Source organism: Rhodnius prolixus, unplaced genomic scaffold, assembly GCF_049639745.1.
Source record: "Rhodnius prolixus isolate KJV_2025 unplaced genomic scaffold, Rpr scaffold_2, whole genome shotgun sequence".
Taxonomy (NCBI): Eukaryota; Metazoa; Arthropoda; class Insecta; order Hemiptera; family Reduviidae; genus Rhodnius; species Rhodnius prolixus.
This window is the reverse complement of record NW_027411592.1, coordinates 58,102,857-58,117,174: the sequence shown is the minus strand read 5'-3', so window position 1 is coordinate 58,117,174 and position 14,318 is coordinate 58,102,857. Positions and strand designations below refer to the sequence as shown.

The window sequence follows — 14,318 nt, the reverse complement described above, 5'->3', positions numbered from 1 at the left end:
ATAGAAAATACAGGAGATTAAAAAAGAAATTGATTAACAAGAATTGAAAAGGTACGATCTTTGAAAAGAAATTTCAAACAGCCAACTTTCCCACTGGGAACCCTCAGCTCCTTGAGAGGAGAGTAGATCCAATCTTGGTTATGTTTCCCAGAATAATAAGGGTTTACAAATTTCTGAGTTTGGAAAAGAAAACAATAACAGGGATGTTGCTTGTCTCTAACATGTTCAGGATGTTCCTAATTTTTCTTTTCCAATTGAAGATATATGTCGTCTAACTTCTTTTAAGGAAATTTAGGTAATGATTGCTCAGAATAAGGAAGAATTAGAATTCATGTTTATGAAAGTAGAGGACAATGAAGATAAATTAGTGAAGACAGTCAGGAAAAGAAATTTGTTTTTTTGGAAGTGAAGAAGAAAAGAAATAAAAGAAGCTTTCAAATATTTGGGTTCGAGCCTGAAGAAAAGCAAAAGATAGAAGCAAGGAGACAGTGGAGGAGGATGTGCACGCGAGGATCCTGATGAAGTACACAGAAACCTAGACCAACTTTTTTTTTTGAAAAAAAGAAGCCAAATAAGAGTAGATGTTATGGAAATGGATTACTGGATAAGGTAAGATACCTTAAGGAGGTAATGTATTATGGCAGGAAACTGGAAGTGAATCCTGGAGGAGAACAATAGAATAGGTAGACCATCCAGAAGTAGAAGTAAAGTTAGTGCCTATTGTTTCAGGCGAGCTCTACGTCCAACTATCACAAATTAGGTTTCGTGGACGGAGGCGACTAGCAAACATACTTTACTACATATAAATTTCTCATATTAACCATTAAATAAATTGTAAGGAGCTAGGCCGGGAATCGTACCTACTAATCCAACAATACATCTTAGCATTGCGGGTCTAGTCTCTTAACCGACTAACATGCTTTACTACAAAATTTCTCATATTAACCATTAAATAAAATCCGACACCTAGACCTGGAATCGAACCCACTAAACCATCAATACATCTTAGCATTGCGGGTCTAGTCTCTTAACCGCCTAAAATACTTTACTATAAATTTTTCATATTAACCATTAAATAAAATCCGACACCTAGACCTGGAATCGAACCCACTAAACCAACAACACATCTTAGTATTGCGGGTCTAGTCTCTTAACCGCTCGGCTATCAAGGCGTCATGGTGATAATACCATAAAATTGTGATAATCTAGTATTTATCCATTCAAAGGCAGATAATTTACTAAAGAAATGAACAATTATCACTTTCAAGTATTAGATTTTTTTAAATCAGTTTTCTAATTATCATAAATTAGCATTATTCTAGCACTTTAGTGTTAGAATAATCTCAGTTTAATTGTTCGAAAAACAAGTTAAATTGAAATCAAACTCAACTGTTGCAATTCTAACGTCAATAAATTGATCTGTTAAGTTTTGCATTAATTGACCTATATCCTTAAATTATCTTGGACGCTTAAACTTTAATGATTTCCATGTAACTAATTCCTGTAATCATCCCAATAAATTAAATCTCACACAAAATTACACACTCCCCCTAGGCCAATTAATACCCTAGTGTTAAGGATGGACTTGATGGGTAAATTTACTAAGGAATAGTTGTGGTAATGGAGGTGCGAATTGTTTTAGATACATTTAGACTCCAGGAAAACAACATAGAAGCAACAACATTCAACATAACACGGTGTCATGGGGGGGGGGGGGGGTAGTTTCTATAATATACAAAGGTTTTACCAACAGTAATACTGTTTTGTATGGACTGTAAATAGATTGTTTTGTATAATGTAATTGATTATTTATGCAAACTGTATGTGTTTTTATGCTAGTTACATACATTTATGTGCTTATGTGTTCAATAACACTGAAACCTCGCACTTGACAATTGTCACTATTATATTTAACCCAAACATAGAACCCTACAGAATGTTATTGTAACATTGCTACCAGTTCCTGTTGCTAATCCATTAAAAACAGTAAAGCTATTGGCCGTTCTTGTTGTTATGGTACAGGATGAAGGATTGATTTGGTTTAGATTTTAGACGGAAGTGGACGATGGTTACAACGCGAATTTCAAACCCAGTACTCCTACTAAATCACAACCCCTGTACATAACCAACAAATTATACATGCACACGTGTTCATTATCGTGTCCAGCGATTGGTTGCAAACAGTCTGGTGTAAACATTCTCACAAACGATTTAATTTGTGAATCACCTCACAATAAGTTTAATTAATTTTTAATTTAAAATGCTACAAATGGAACAAAAATCAGGCGAAAAAATCACACACTATTTTCCCTAACTAGTTACTCAAAACTTTTCTTAAAACTTTGAATTATATTACTAAAAAGAACTTTTGTTCTTTGTTATTGGACTGTAAAATGGCTGTGGTTGGCTTCAGCAGGATCCGCCAATTGGTCAGGTGTTGAGTGGACATGCGAATTTAGCGAACCATCTTTTCTCAAATGTGGCCTTACCCAGTTGCCAATCTGTGCTTTGGCTGTAGTGGAGTCCAATGAGACTGTCCAGCACTTTGTACAGGAATGTCCCCGTTTATTCTGAAAGCTAGATTCTTCGGTCTTCGGGGAGGTTAATTGCTTCCCTCCCGGAGATTGTGGGCATCTGGTAATGTTTACCAGAACTTTCTAGGTTTATTCCAGTGCACTGAGGCGATTTGAGTCGCCATGCTCCCTAGTGTCCTGTCACTGCTTTATTGGTTTATTATTCTGCTATTCGGACGCTCTTAGACGGATTTATTGGCTTTGAAACCCCGGTGTCACTTATTAGGTGAGGGGTGGGACAGGGAACAATGGGCATTTTGGATTGCCAGCGTTCCTTCCCCTTTTTTTGGTGTAATCTCCCTTCTAATACAATCTAACAATCTAAAAGAACTTTTTATGGAAAACAAACAACATTTTGCTTCCATGAAAATAATTTAAACAATAGCGGTAGACCGGAAAACAGTGAAAATTTTAGCATAGAGTAATTTACACATAAAATACAAACTGCAAGAATATTCGCTTTTCATTTGGAAACGCTATCGAATTGTTGTTATCGATCTGCTAAAGAAAACATTTAGTTGTTTTGATTTCCAGTATTCATGGTTACCATCAGTTTTCCTTTTCCAATCGAATATGTAAATTTTTATGCACTTTTAATTAGTATATGAATTTAAATAGGCTAATACGCCACAATAGGCATTCAGCATGAGTCACAGCGTATAACCTTTCTGGCCAAACCTAGTACAAAAACTAAATAGGCTTCTACAAAGATTTAGAAGCATATAAACTTTCCCAGAACAAAGAAAAATCAAATACAACTTTTCTTAACTGAAAATTCTTAGTTTTATTTGAACCTTTCAATATTATTACAAAAAGAACTTTTTCCAGAAATCAATCACATCCCAGAAATATATATCTTAAATTTCCGGTAGTAGAACAGTACTGTTTAAATTTAAGTTTTCGTAATTTAGAGAAAAACAGTTTTCCGAGCACCTAGTCTTCACCTTAATCCAGAAAAATCCTTCTTCTTTTTGAGCCATTTTTACCCTTAACATAAGTACGAGTACGACAACTGGGTGACCATCTAGACCAGGGGTCGCCAAACTTATTTGATCATGGACCCCCCCTATATAATTTTTCGAAATCTCCTATGACCCCCATTAAAAAATAATTTTCAGTTAATTAAAATAAAACTATCTATTAGGTACTGTGTTTTGTACAATTTATTTTATGATTTTAAACATTTATTAAAGTAATTTTATATAGGATGAAAAAATAATTGCCCTTTCAGTTGTGATACATTTATTCTGCCGAGCTTTCGACCTAATTTCAACCTTCCAGTCCATGAACAGACAAGACTAGAAGACAAAACATGACAAGACTAGAACAGAAGACACACTAACCCTGTAATGTAAAATATTACTTTGTAAACTAGCCCTGAAGATGACCTAGTCCCTAGATCGAAAGCTCGGCAGAATAAATGTATCACGACTGAATACTGGCATTTATTTCTTCATCCTAATGAAACTATGAATCAGTCACCAAAAAGAATGAACAACAGTAATTTTATATTGTGTAACAAATAGTTATGTTGAAATTTAAGTACCTTAATTATTTATTAAATAATAAGTAATTATAAATAAGTAAAGTAACTACAGTATTGCACAGTATTGTATATTAATTAATGAGATGGGTGTGCCTGGTGTTTCTTTGCAAGGTTCGCAATTGGGTTCGAAATTGTTTTGCCTTCGACCCTTTGGCTCAGACTCCCTACTTTTGTTAAATAGACCCCTGGGGGTCTATATAGACCACTTTGGCGATCTCTGATCTAGGCAGACGATCAACATAGAATCCTCATTCTTGTCTTGAACGAACTGAACTAAATTGCCGTTACAGAATGCTACTAATGAAGGCTGTTAAACAAATGCTCCAAATTGATATTGCATAACAAAAAAATAGACAATATATTTAACAGCTGGCTCCCAAATGGAGTGTGCGGACTCGGAACTATACAGGGCTGCCAAAAGGGGACAAACATAATATCGTATTCAATCCACCTACAAATCCAAAAATCATACGCACCAAAACGAATGCACCCTATCTATCTATCATTCCACACCCTTCGTAACCCGACTGAGCCGAATTCTGTTTCCTTGAAATCCAAACCACCAGCTCAACCAAGCCACTTACTTCAAACTCTCACTATCCCCAACTCACCCACCTTGAGATATCGTTGGCCAGCGACCATTTGGAAGCCAGAGAGAGAGAGAGAGTGACAGACAGTAGCGCTCCATAGCGTCTTAATGGCCTATTACGGCTTCCATCGTTGGATGGCCGCCCCGGTTCTGGTGTCCAAGTCATTGGCGTTAAGCCAGCTCACAAAATACTTGTAGTACCATGTAGTTCAAGTGTAAAAATTCTTCAAATGAAAAACAAACAAATAAATCTGTTAAAGATTTTCCTTTGAACTGGAGCATGTGTGGTGCATTTTTACAAAAAAACATTTTTCCAATCGATTAGTTTTGTTGAAGCTAATTTTCGATCATTGATTCATTTCGTTCTTTTATTTTGACCATTCTAGAGTTGTTTGCATACTAAATAGCTTTGTAATTGACCTCTGTAGTTTATAATTTAAAGAATCAATTATTGACAGAACCATGGGACACGCTATTTATAGTTGATTGATTAACCAAGGAATCAATTTGATTTCGTCTACAAACAAATGTGAATCGATACTCAAATATCTCCCAAGGTATTCCCTCTTACCATTCTTAAGATATGAAATTATAGAAGTTTTTTTATTTACTTTAAAAGATGCAAATTGAGTCTAAGGAACTGAAAAAGAAACTGTACACAGTCCTCAATCTGTACATAAGGACTCGAACTGAGGGGTCCAATAAAGCGATCCAAATTTAACTTCCCATCAAATCCCTTCCAATAGAAAATACTGCACACCATCGTTAAACACTACTAAGTCATCATCAATCGGACAATACACACTGACTTAAAAAATTATCTCCTTTTCTTAAAACACTTCTACGTCATCAATCAGACAATACACAATGACCTAAAAAATTGTCACCCTTTTTAAAACACTTCTACGTTATCAATCAAACAATACACACTGACCTAAAAAATGATCTCCTTTTTTTAAAACACTTCTACGCTATCAAACAACACAATACACACTGACCTAAAAAATGATCTCCTTTATTTAAAACACTTCTACGCTATCAAACAACACAATACACACTGACCTAAAAAATGATCTCCTTTTTAAAACACTTCTACATCATCAATCAGACAATACACACTGACCTAAAAAATTGTCACCCTTTTTAAAACACTTCTACGTTATCAATCAAACAATACACACTGACCTAAAAAATGATCTCCTTTTTAAAACATTCTACATCATCAATCAGACAATACACACTGACCTAAAAAATTGTCTCCCTTTTTAAAACACTTCTACGTTATCAATCAAACAATACACACTGACCTAAAAAATGATCTCCTTTTTTTTAAAACACTTCTACATCATCAGTCAACACAATACACACTGACCTAAAAACTTGTCACCCTTTTTAAAACACTTCTACGTTATCAATCAGAGAATACACACTGACCTAAAAAATTGTCTCCCTTTTTAAAACACTTCTACGCTATCAATCAACACAATACACACTGACCTAAAAAGTGATCTCCCTTTTTTTTGTTCTTGACCTAGCCACAAATCCCGGTTAATCCAATTTCATTCCAAACTTTCATAAACAATCCATCCCACCAAGCTATTCTTCCCTTCCTGAAGGCTCGCAATCACCTGGATTGCTTGATAGAAGAGGACATCGTTTGAAGTTATCGACTTCCACCGATCACTGGATTGCCTTCAGTTAATTCTTTCAAAATATTAGTTTTAAATATAACACGTTATCGTAATCCATAAAAATTAATTATATTGTAAATATCAGAAAGAAAATATAAGACTCTGAGATTAAAGTAATAAAGGGCTTGAATAAAAGGGCCATAATGGAATCCCCTTCATAAAACTTCCAGTCTACCTGAGAACTTCTTAAAAAGCGAAAGAAAGTTAAAATCCTTCAGAGGCTAGGGATTTTGTTGATGACCTAAAAGTTTGTTGGCTCTTAAAGTTGAAAAATTAGATCAATATTGATTGTAAAAAATGTTAAAGGTGTTCTAGAGAGCTATTTTCATATTCTGCTGGAGAATTAGGATATTAATGCTGGACCATATCTGAGATAACATTCTCATTTGATTGACACCTTTACAGAATGTCAATCTTTTCTTCTTTTTTACAACAGGTGAAAAGGGAAAAGGTTACAAAACTTTTCTTTGGCGCTTTCCTTTATTCATTTTCATATTTTCTCTTATTCCACGATTTTCAGTACTGAGATTTCACTATAATAAGTACAAGTTTTGAATTTGAAAATATATTTTTAACCAACGGCCATACCATGTTGAATACACCGGTTCTCGTACGATCACCGAAGTTAAACAACATTGGGCGTGGTTAGTAACTGGATGGGTGACCGCCTGGGAATACCGCGTGCTGTTGGCAACTATTGAAGAGGGTCCGCCGATATGTTCACGTTCACCTCTTTATATCGAGTCCCTAATGGACGGAAACTTGTAACTTTGGTATCCATTTGTATTTCTAGGGAAGCAAAAAACTACATAATTCGTAATTATTTATAAGATTATATCAAATAAAAACAAAATTCCAAGAGCCAGCAACTGGATTCGAACCTGGGGGATCTCCACTTTGGTATCCTAGTTCACGCTAACCACCAAGCTAATCCCTACCCTCTCTTGTGGCCTCATTTAAGCTTGTTTATTTATTTTAATAACAAAAATATAAACTGTATAACTTAAAAAGTTATAGTAAAGTTAGTAAAACGCCATTTATAGCGATTTAGTTTTTTTTTTTTTTTTACTTTAAGTGATAATAACTTTTTTATCATTTCACAACTTTCATGTTGTAAGCGAAGAGATGATCGTTAACAGCATCCATCTATAAAATAAAGTTTTATTATGTATACATACTGCACATAGAAAAGCTCCTAATGGCTCCCATTTTATGAGGCTATAATACTGTTGTTCGATTGGTTCATATATTACCAAAGTTTGTGCTCGTAGTATTTTTATGTGCAAGAAAATAAATTAAAGTTCAGAGTTATTAATTTAACACTGGAAAATTTTATAGGGAAAATATTTTAATTATCTAAATAGTTAGAAAATGTAAATTTTAAAACTAGTTTAAAGATTAATCTAACCGGCTATTATAACGGGGCGCTATCTTAAAACCTGTATGTTTTGAGGATTTTTTGAAAGCTTTGCAACTTTACCAGACGTTTCTGTTACTGTTAAAGCTGAGCTTCCTTCAAATTTTGGTGAGAGTACACCAGCGCAGTGTACCATTAGTTCTCATTTCTAAGCTCTTCAAAAAATGATTTAAGCTTTAGTAAAGCTCATTAAAAGCTACTTTGCTTTCGGCATCTTTGAATTGTGAGGCTTTAAATGATCATGAAAAGAATTTTATTGGTAATGTCCAGACAAAGTATTTTTTTTTTTTTTTTTGGAGACCAAATTCTTTATTCTACTACTACGCTTTTGAACACCATTACAGCAGCTGCTGATGAAGGGACATAAATGGAATACAAAACGTTGAGATACAAGTAATTGATCTTCAAAAATGACTGAGATACGTTACTAATTAAAGGAGATACCACTATTGTTACTACTTCGCACAAACTATCCGCCACTACAAATGAAACTAAAAAAAATTGTACTGACAACTTTTAGTAACAATAATAATGATTTCAGAGATGCATGGACCCATTTCTTCTATTTAGATAAGCTAGGAAACCCTTCTAGTTAAATATTTACAACTTTTATCAATTTGTTATTAATAATTCTACGATGAAAGTTCAGATTTCTTTTCCTAGAAGCTTCTTACAGCTCACAGTCCGCTGATGGACCAGTGTGGTCTGTAACTAAATAAAGCTCCGAGCATCTAACATGTGTCCAAGGCTTAAATTAGAAGGAAATAGAAAAGTTCAACTTAGAAGACTGAAAAAAGAACAGCTTAGGCCAAACACTGTTTACAGAACTATACTCTCAAGAACTATACAGATATACACTCAAGGTAGTCAGTACCTTGGGGAGCTATTCTTGTGCCCTTTACCTACAAGCTGTACTGCATAGGACAAACCGTATATCAACTGCAACAACACCAAAACTCTACGTACATATCTGCAGACAATATTTGGGTTATTCTCATTTAACGCAAACATAAAGAAAAGCTTTATTGAGTTTCGCTAGTCTCTCTATGGACCAATTATTATTCCCTAGTTTCAAAATATAGTAGCTTGTACTATCAAAGATCCAATTCTATTGTCGACTTATTTTAATTCTATAAAAGCAGACGCAATGATTTGCTCATTCATTAAATCTGCCCCAAAGAAACATTTAACAGAGAAAACAAAAAACTCTAAAAACTTAATCAATTATCCCTGTCGACGTCAGAACGTAATACGTACCAAAAGTTTGTCCAGAAATCAGCAATTTCTGTCATTGACTATACTATACTATAGCCAAGAATGGAACGGACATACATGATCGACATTATTGGCTAAATTAAAATGAAGTAAATAGTGGAAAAATGCGAAATTCTATCGTAGATTAGCCGGAACGCTGCTATTTCTATCACTCAAAGTTAGGAAATCGACCAGGGCTAGATAGTACCAGTAGGGTCGCCCTTATTTGCTAAACTACAGTAAAAAAACAGCGGTAAAATGCGGAATACTATCGTAGTTTAGCCAGAACGCTGCTATTTCTATCACTGTAAGTTAGGAAATCTGTCAGGAGTAGATAGTACAAGTAGGGTCGCCCTTATTTGCATAATTAAAGTACAAAAACAGTGGAAAAATGCGGAATTCTATCGTAGTTTAGCCAGAACGCTGCTATTTCTATCAATGAAAGTTAGAAAATCGGCCAGGGCTAGATAGTACAAGTAGGGTCACCCTTAATTGCTAAACTAAAGTAAAAAAACAGCGGTAAAATGCGGAATACTACCGTAGTTTAGCCAGAACGCTGCTATTTCTATCACTGTAAGTTAGGAAATCTGTCAGGAGTAGATAGTACAAGTAGGGTCGCCCTTATTTGCATAATTAAAGTACAAAAACAGTGGAAAAATGCGGAATTCTATCGTAGTTTAGCCAGAACGCTGCTATTTCTATCACTGAAAGATAGGAAATCGGCCAGGGCTAGATAGTACAAGTAGGGTCGCCCTTATTTGCGAAACTAAAGTAAAAAATCATTGGAAAAATGCGGAATTCTATCGTAGTTTAGCCAGAACGCTGCTATTTCTATCACTGTAAGTTAGGAAATCGGCCAGGGCTAGATAGTACAAGTAGGGTCGCCCTTATTTGCATAATTAAAGTACAAAAACAGCGGTAAAATGCGGAATACTACCGTAGTTTAGCCAGAACGCTGCTATTTCTATCACTGTAAGTTAGGAAATCTGTCAGGAGTAGATAGTACAAGTAGGGTCGCCCTTATTTGCATCATTAAAGTACAAAAACAGTGGAAAAATGCGGAATTCTATCGTAGTTTAGCCAGAACACTGCTATTTCTATCACTGAAAGTTAGGGAATCGACCAGGGCTATCAAGTACCAGTAGGGTCGCCCTTATTTGCATCATTAAAGTACAAAAACAGTGGAAAAATGCGGAATTCTATCGTAGTTTAGCCAGAACACTGCTATTTCTATCACTGAAAGTTAGGGAATCGACCAGGGCTATCAAGTACCAGTAGGGTCACTCTTATTTGCGAAACTAAAGTAAAAAATCAATGGAAAAATGCGGAATTCTATCGAAGTTTAGGCTGTTCTGATTTTAGAAGGGTGAAATTATCCCTTTTGACCATTTCACTAGTGGAATGCCCTTACATTTAGTTAAGCTTTTTGGCATAAGTTTGCTTTGAAATGAGCAGAGATAAGTTAAAAATTTTCCCTTAACTTCTAGGTCCTAACATATTTTAGCCCTTATTTCTTCGGTGTTTCTCTCAGTGTGTGTAATATTTTCTTTCTTTATTTTTTTAAGAAGAAGATTAGAGAAAGAAATTTCAATTAAATGTAATTATCTGATATTATTTAATTAAAACCTTTTAGCTAGAACATAACAGATTTAGTTAATTAAAATTTGGCAATCAAGCGAAGATGAGCAATTTAAAAATAGCACGATACTTTTCTTAACAATTGCACAAGTAGTTGCTTGTTTTTTTTTTTGCTTGTTTGTTTTTTAATTGTAAAAAATGTCTTAGTTTGCTTTAAGTAAAGTCAGAGAATCGTCCTTCATTTACGTTATGTTACTTAGCCTTAAACTGAGAATTTCATTGGTACGTTTATTTTGTATGCGTATCACATGATGTAACGTGGTCGTCTGTGATTGGATGTATTGATTAGTCAAACAAGGCAATTTAATACGCGGGAACGTCGATTTTTTTTTTTTTTTTTTTAAATTATGACCCTTCGAAGGGACTAAGCCCAACGAGAGTACCTTTATAGTTTATCCCAAGCAAAAATCACAAAAAAAAAATTTTTGAAAACTGTACCTAAAAATCTAAATTTCAGTCCCAAATTTGAGTAACCAATCAATTTGCACCTCTTCAACTTACAATTTAAACAATCGAGCGGTTGCGCTACGATTGCTTTGGGAACATTGAGGCCCAAGGCGATTGTAGCGCTGAAGGAACTGGTAAGGAAAGTCCTCAACCTTTTTAGCAGGGGAGGTTTCGTCTACTAGATCCAAAAAAGGGGACTGGCACAATAAGCCTCTTTTGACTGTGGCGCCGTGGGGCGCCGTCCCGTTTTTAAAAAAATCTTAATCTACAATTTAAACAAATCCATCATGACATAAAATAAATGAAATTTGTTTCCCCAACCAAATCACAAACTCAACAAATTGGATCTTTGTTGAGTTTTGTGAGTGTGTGTTTAAGAGCCAGTCTTCTGAAAGCACAGTGCTTTGAACAGGGATCAGTGAATCACTGAAAAATTCATCGGTGAAAGATAGAATCACCAAACTAATAGAGCTATGTCCCCCGATCAAGAAATCAGTAGCAGCATTTTTTGTCTACCAAGAACTTACAAAGAAAGCTCATTTCTGTAGAGTTGAGAGCTTGTAAAGCTACCCAATCCTGGAAACTAGGATGTATTCCAGATTCACGTTACTCATAGAGTATGATAGATACTCTTTGTTAACCTCTCTGTCTCTCTCTCCTCTGGCTGTACGGTCCTCGAAGGACCTTGGGTCTCCGCTAACACCTTTCCCCACTCCTCTCTCACCAAAGCAGTTCCTCCTCCATGTCCCTTACTCCCAGATTTCTAATATCCTCTTCTACATTATCCAGCCACCTAATCCTCGGTCTTCCTCTTTTTCTCGCCCCCCCCCTGGGGTCCATTCATTGTCTTCCTGGGAAATCGGGAATCTTCCATCCTCATTAAATGGCCTAGCCATCTCAATCTTCCTCTCTTAATCCATCCTACTAAATCCTGCTTCTGGCACAGCTCTCTTATTTACCTACCTTCCTAAAAAATTAAAATGCTCTGTGAACAGTAAAGTTGGTAAACACAAAAAGCTCTAATCGGATGAAGCGTGAATTACAACACATTTTCTGGATAAAATGACTAAAAGTGTAAAATCTGATCAAGTATAATTATAAACCATTAGACTGTAAACCCTAACAGTAGCATTTCGCTAACCGCTGAAATCTTTAGTAACTAAATATTTCATCATTAACTTCGCTAATCGACAAGGGGAAATTTTAGACACATCGTTAAAATAAATCAAAATATCGGGTCGTTAATTGCTGAAGCACATCTTCAGCAGTGAAAGCCCCTTTTATTCAAGCCATTTGCAAGGAAGTAACAATGCAATAAGGAAATAAGTATAATGAAATAAGGATATATCATATCCTGTGTGTAGAGTCTACTAGCTTCGCCAACAGGGGCGCCAGGTGTACTGTAAAATATACGCTAGATGGTGCCCATGCCACAAAAATTAATATATCTAGCCTAGGCTCACTTAAAAGGTAATTCTCGTAAATGTTAGAGGCACAGCTGTGTTAATCTTAACCATCTTAATTTATGATGGCGAAGTAATTAAAATTTCTTTACCTAAGTTTTTTAATAATTTTTTATTTTATTTTATTTATTTTTGTTTTTTTTTTTAAAGATAATGGTAGATTAATAAAAGATTTGTTTTACGACTTACTCGACTTTTATTAAGTTAAGTTACAACTTAAATTACAGGATAAGCAGGGGCAAAAAAATTGACAAAGTTCGGTGTACGCTTACCTTAAGCTAATTCGTGCAGTTTTTGGGCGATCAACCCTTATGCGTTTAACCTACCGGATATGTTTTAATTTCATATGTAATATTTATGAATATCAATTCAGGCGTACCTAGCATTCAGGTAGCACCTAGGAAAGACAGTTTAAAGAAGGAACAAGGTGCGAAGTTTAGGAAACGAGGTGATTGAATAAAAGACCAAGTCCTTTTTTGAAGTTCATACCACTACCTACTTAGCAAGTCTCTTGTTTCCTGTCTGTCATCCAATAAAAGAAAGAAAGAATGAAAGGAAACTTCCATAACAGAGTTACCAACAAAGTTGCCGCTAGCACTGGGAAACTGTAAAGAAAATGAGGAACAAGCAGTTCTTGTAAAGAAAACTATAGAAATATTAAATATGTTTAAGACCTGCGAAGCTAATCAGTATTATGGTACTGGGTACGATTCCCCAGGTCTAGGCCTTGGATTTTATTTAATGGTTAATGAAAGGAATTTAACAGTAAAGTATGTTAGGCGGTTAAGAGACTAGACCCGCAATGCAAAGATGTATTGTTGGTTTAGTGGGTTCGATTCCCCCGGTCTAGGCCTTGGATTTTATTTAATGGTTAATATGAGAAATTTACAGTAAAGTATGTTAGGCGGTTAAGAGACTAGACCCGCAATGCTAAGGTGTATTGTTCGTTTAGTAGGTTCGATTCCCTGTGTCTAGGCCTTGGATTTTATTTTATTTTATTTTTTTTTTTTGGCGCATCAACAGCTGAGGTCATTAGCGCCCGGAGCTTTTTCCAGTGCACTGCCGGCCTCCGGACAGTGTTCTCTCGTTACAGACAACACTGTCCATCACCGGACAGTGAGCTGTAAGAAGCTCCTAGGAAGAGAAAATCTAAGGGTCAGCAGCTGGATTCGAACCCGGGACCTCCCCGTGGGAGTCCAGTACGCTAACCGCATAGCTAATCCCTTCCCTGGATTTTATTTAATGGTTAATATGAGAAATTTATAGTAAAATATGTTTGCTAGTCGCCTCCGTCGACGACACCTAATTTGGTGGTAGTTGGACGTTAAGCCCCACCTGAAAAAATAGGCAATTACTATTAAAAATGTTTAATAATTTTTCCAAATATAATGAACATCGTATCTTGTACATCTTCAGTGAGGATCGAAGTCCTAAGGCAGAGGTCGCCAAAGTGGTCTATTTAAGAAAATTAGGGGTCAATCTTAGCCAGAGGGTTGAAGGAAAAAACAATTTCGAACCCAATATAGCGGAACCTTGCAAAGAAACACCAGGAGGACACCCATCTCATTAATTAAGAAGTAATACTGTAATTACTTTACTTATTTATAATTATTTAATAAATATTAAGGTATTTAAATTTCAACATTCAAGATTTTTTTCATAAAACTATTTGTTACATAATGTATAATTACTTTAATAAA

At 35.3% G+C, this 14,318-nt stretch overlaps 1 protein-coding gene and 1 non-coding gene across 9 annotated transcripts in view; one reads left to right on the top strand and one right to left on the bottom strand.

Annotated features, from left to right (window-relative positions):
• LOC141450059 (band 7 protein AGAP004871) overlaps positions 1 to 14,318 on the bottom strand; it is a 261,143-nt gene that overhangs the window by 105,112 nt on the left and 141,713 nt on the right. The window lies entirely within an intron of this gene.
• On the top strand, positions 6,974 to 7,092 carry LOC141450558 (5S ribosomal RNA). The gene has a single exon (XR_012456168.1). It is a non-coding gene; the product is annotated as a 5S ribosomal RNA (ribosomal RNA).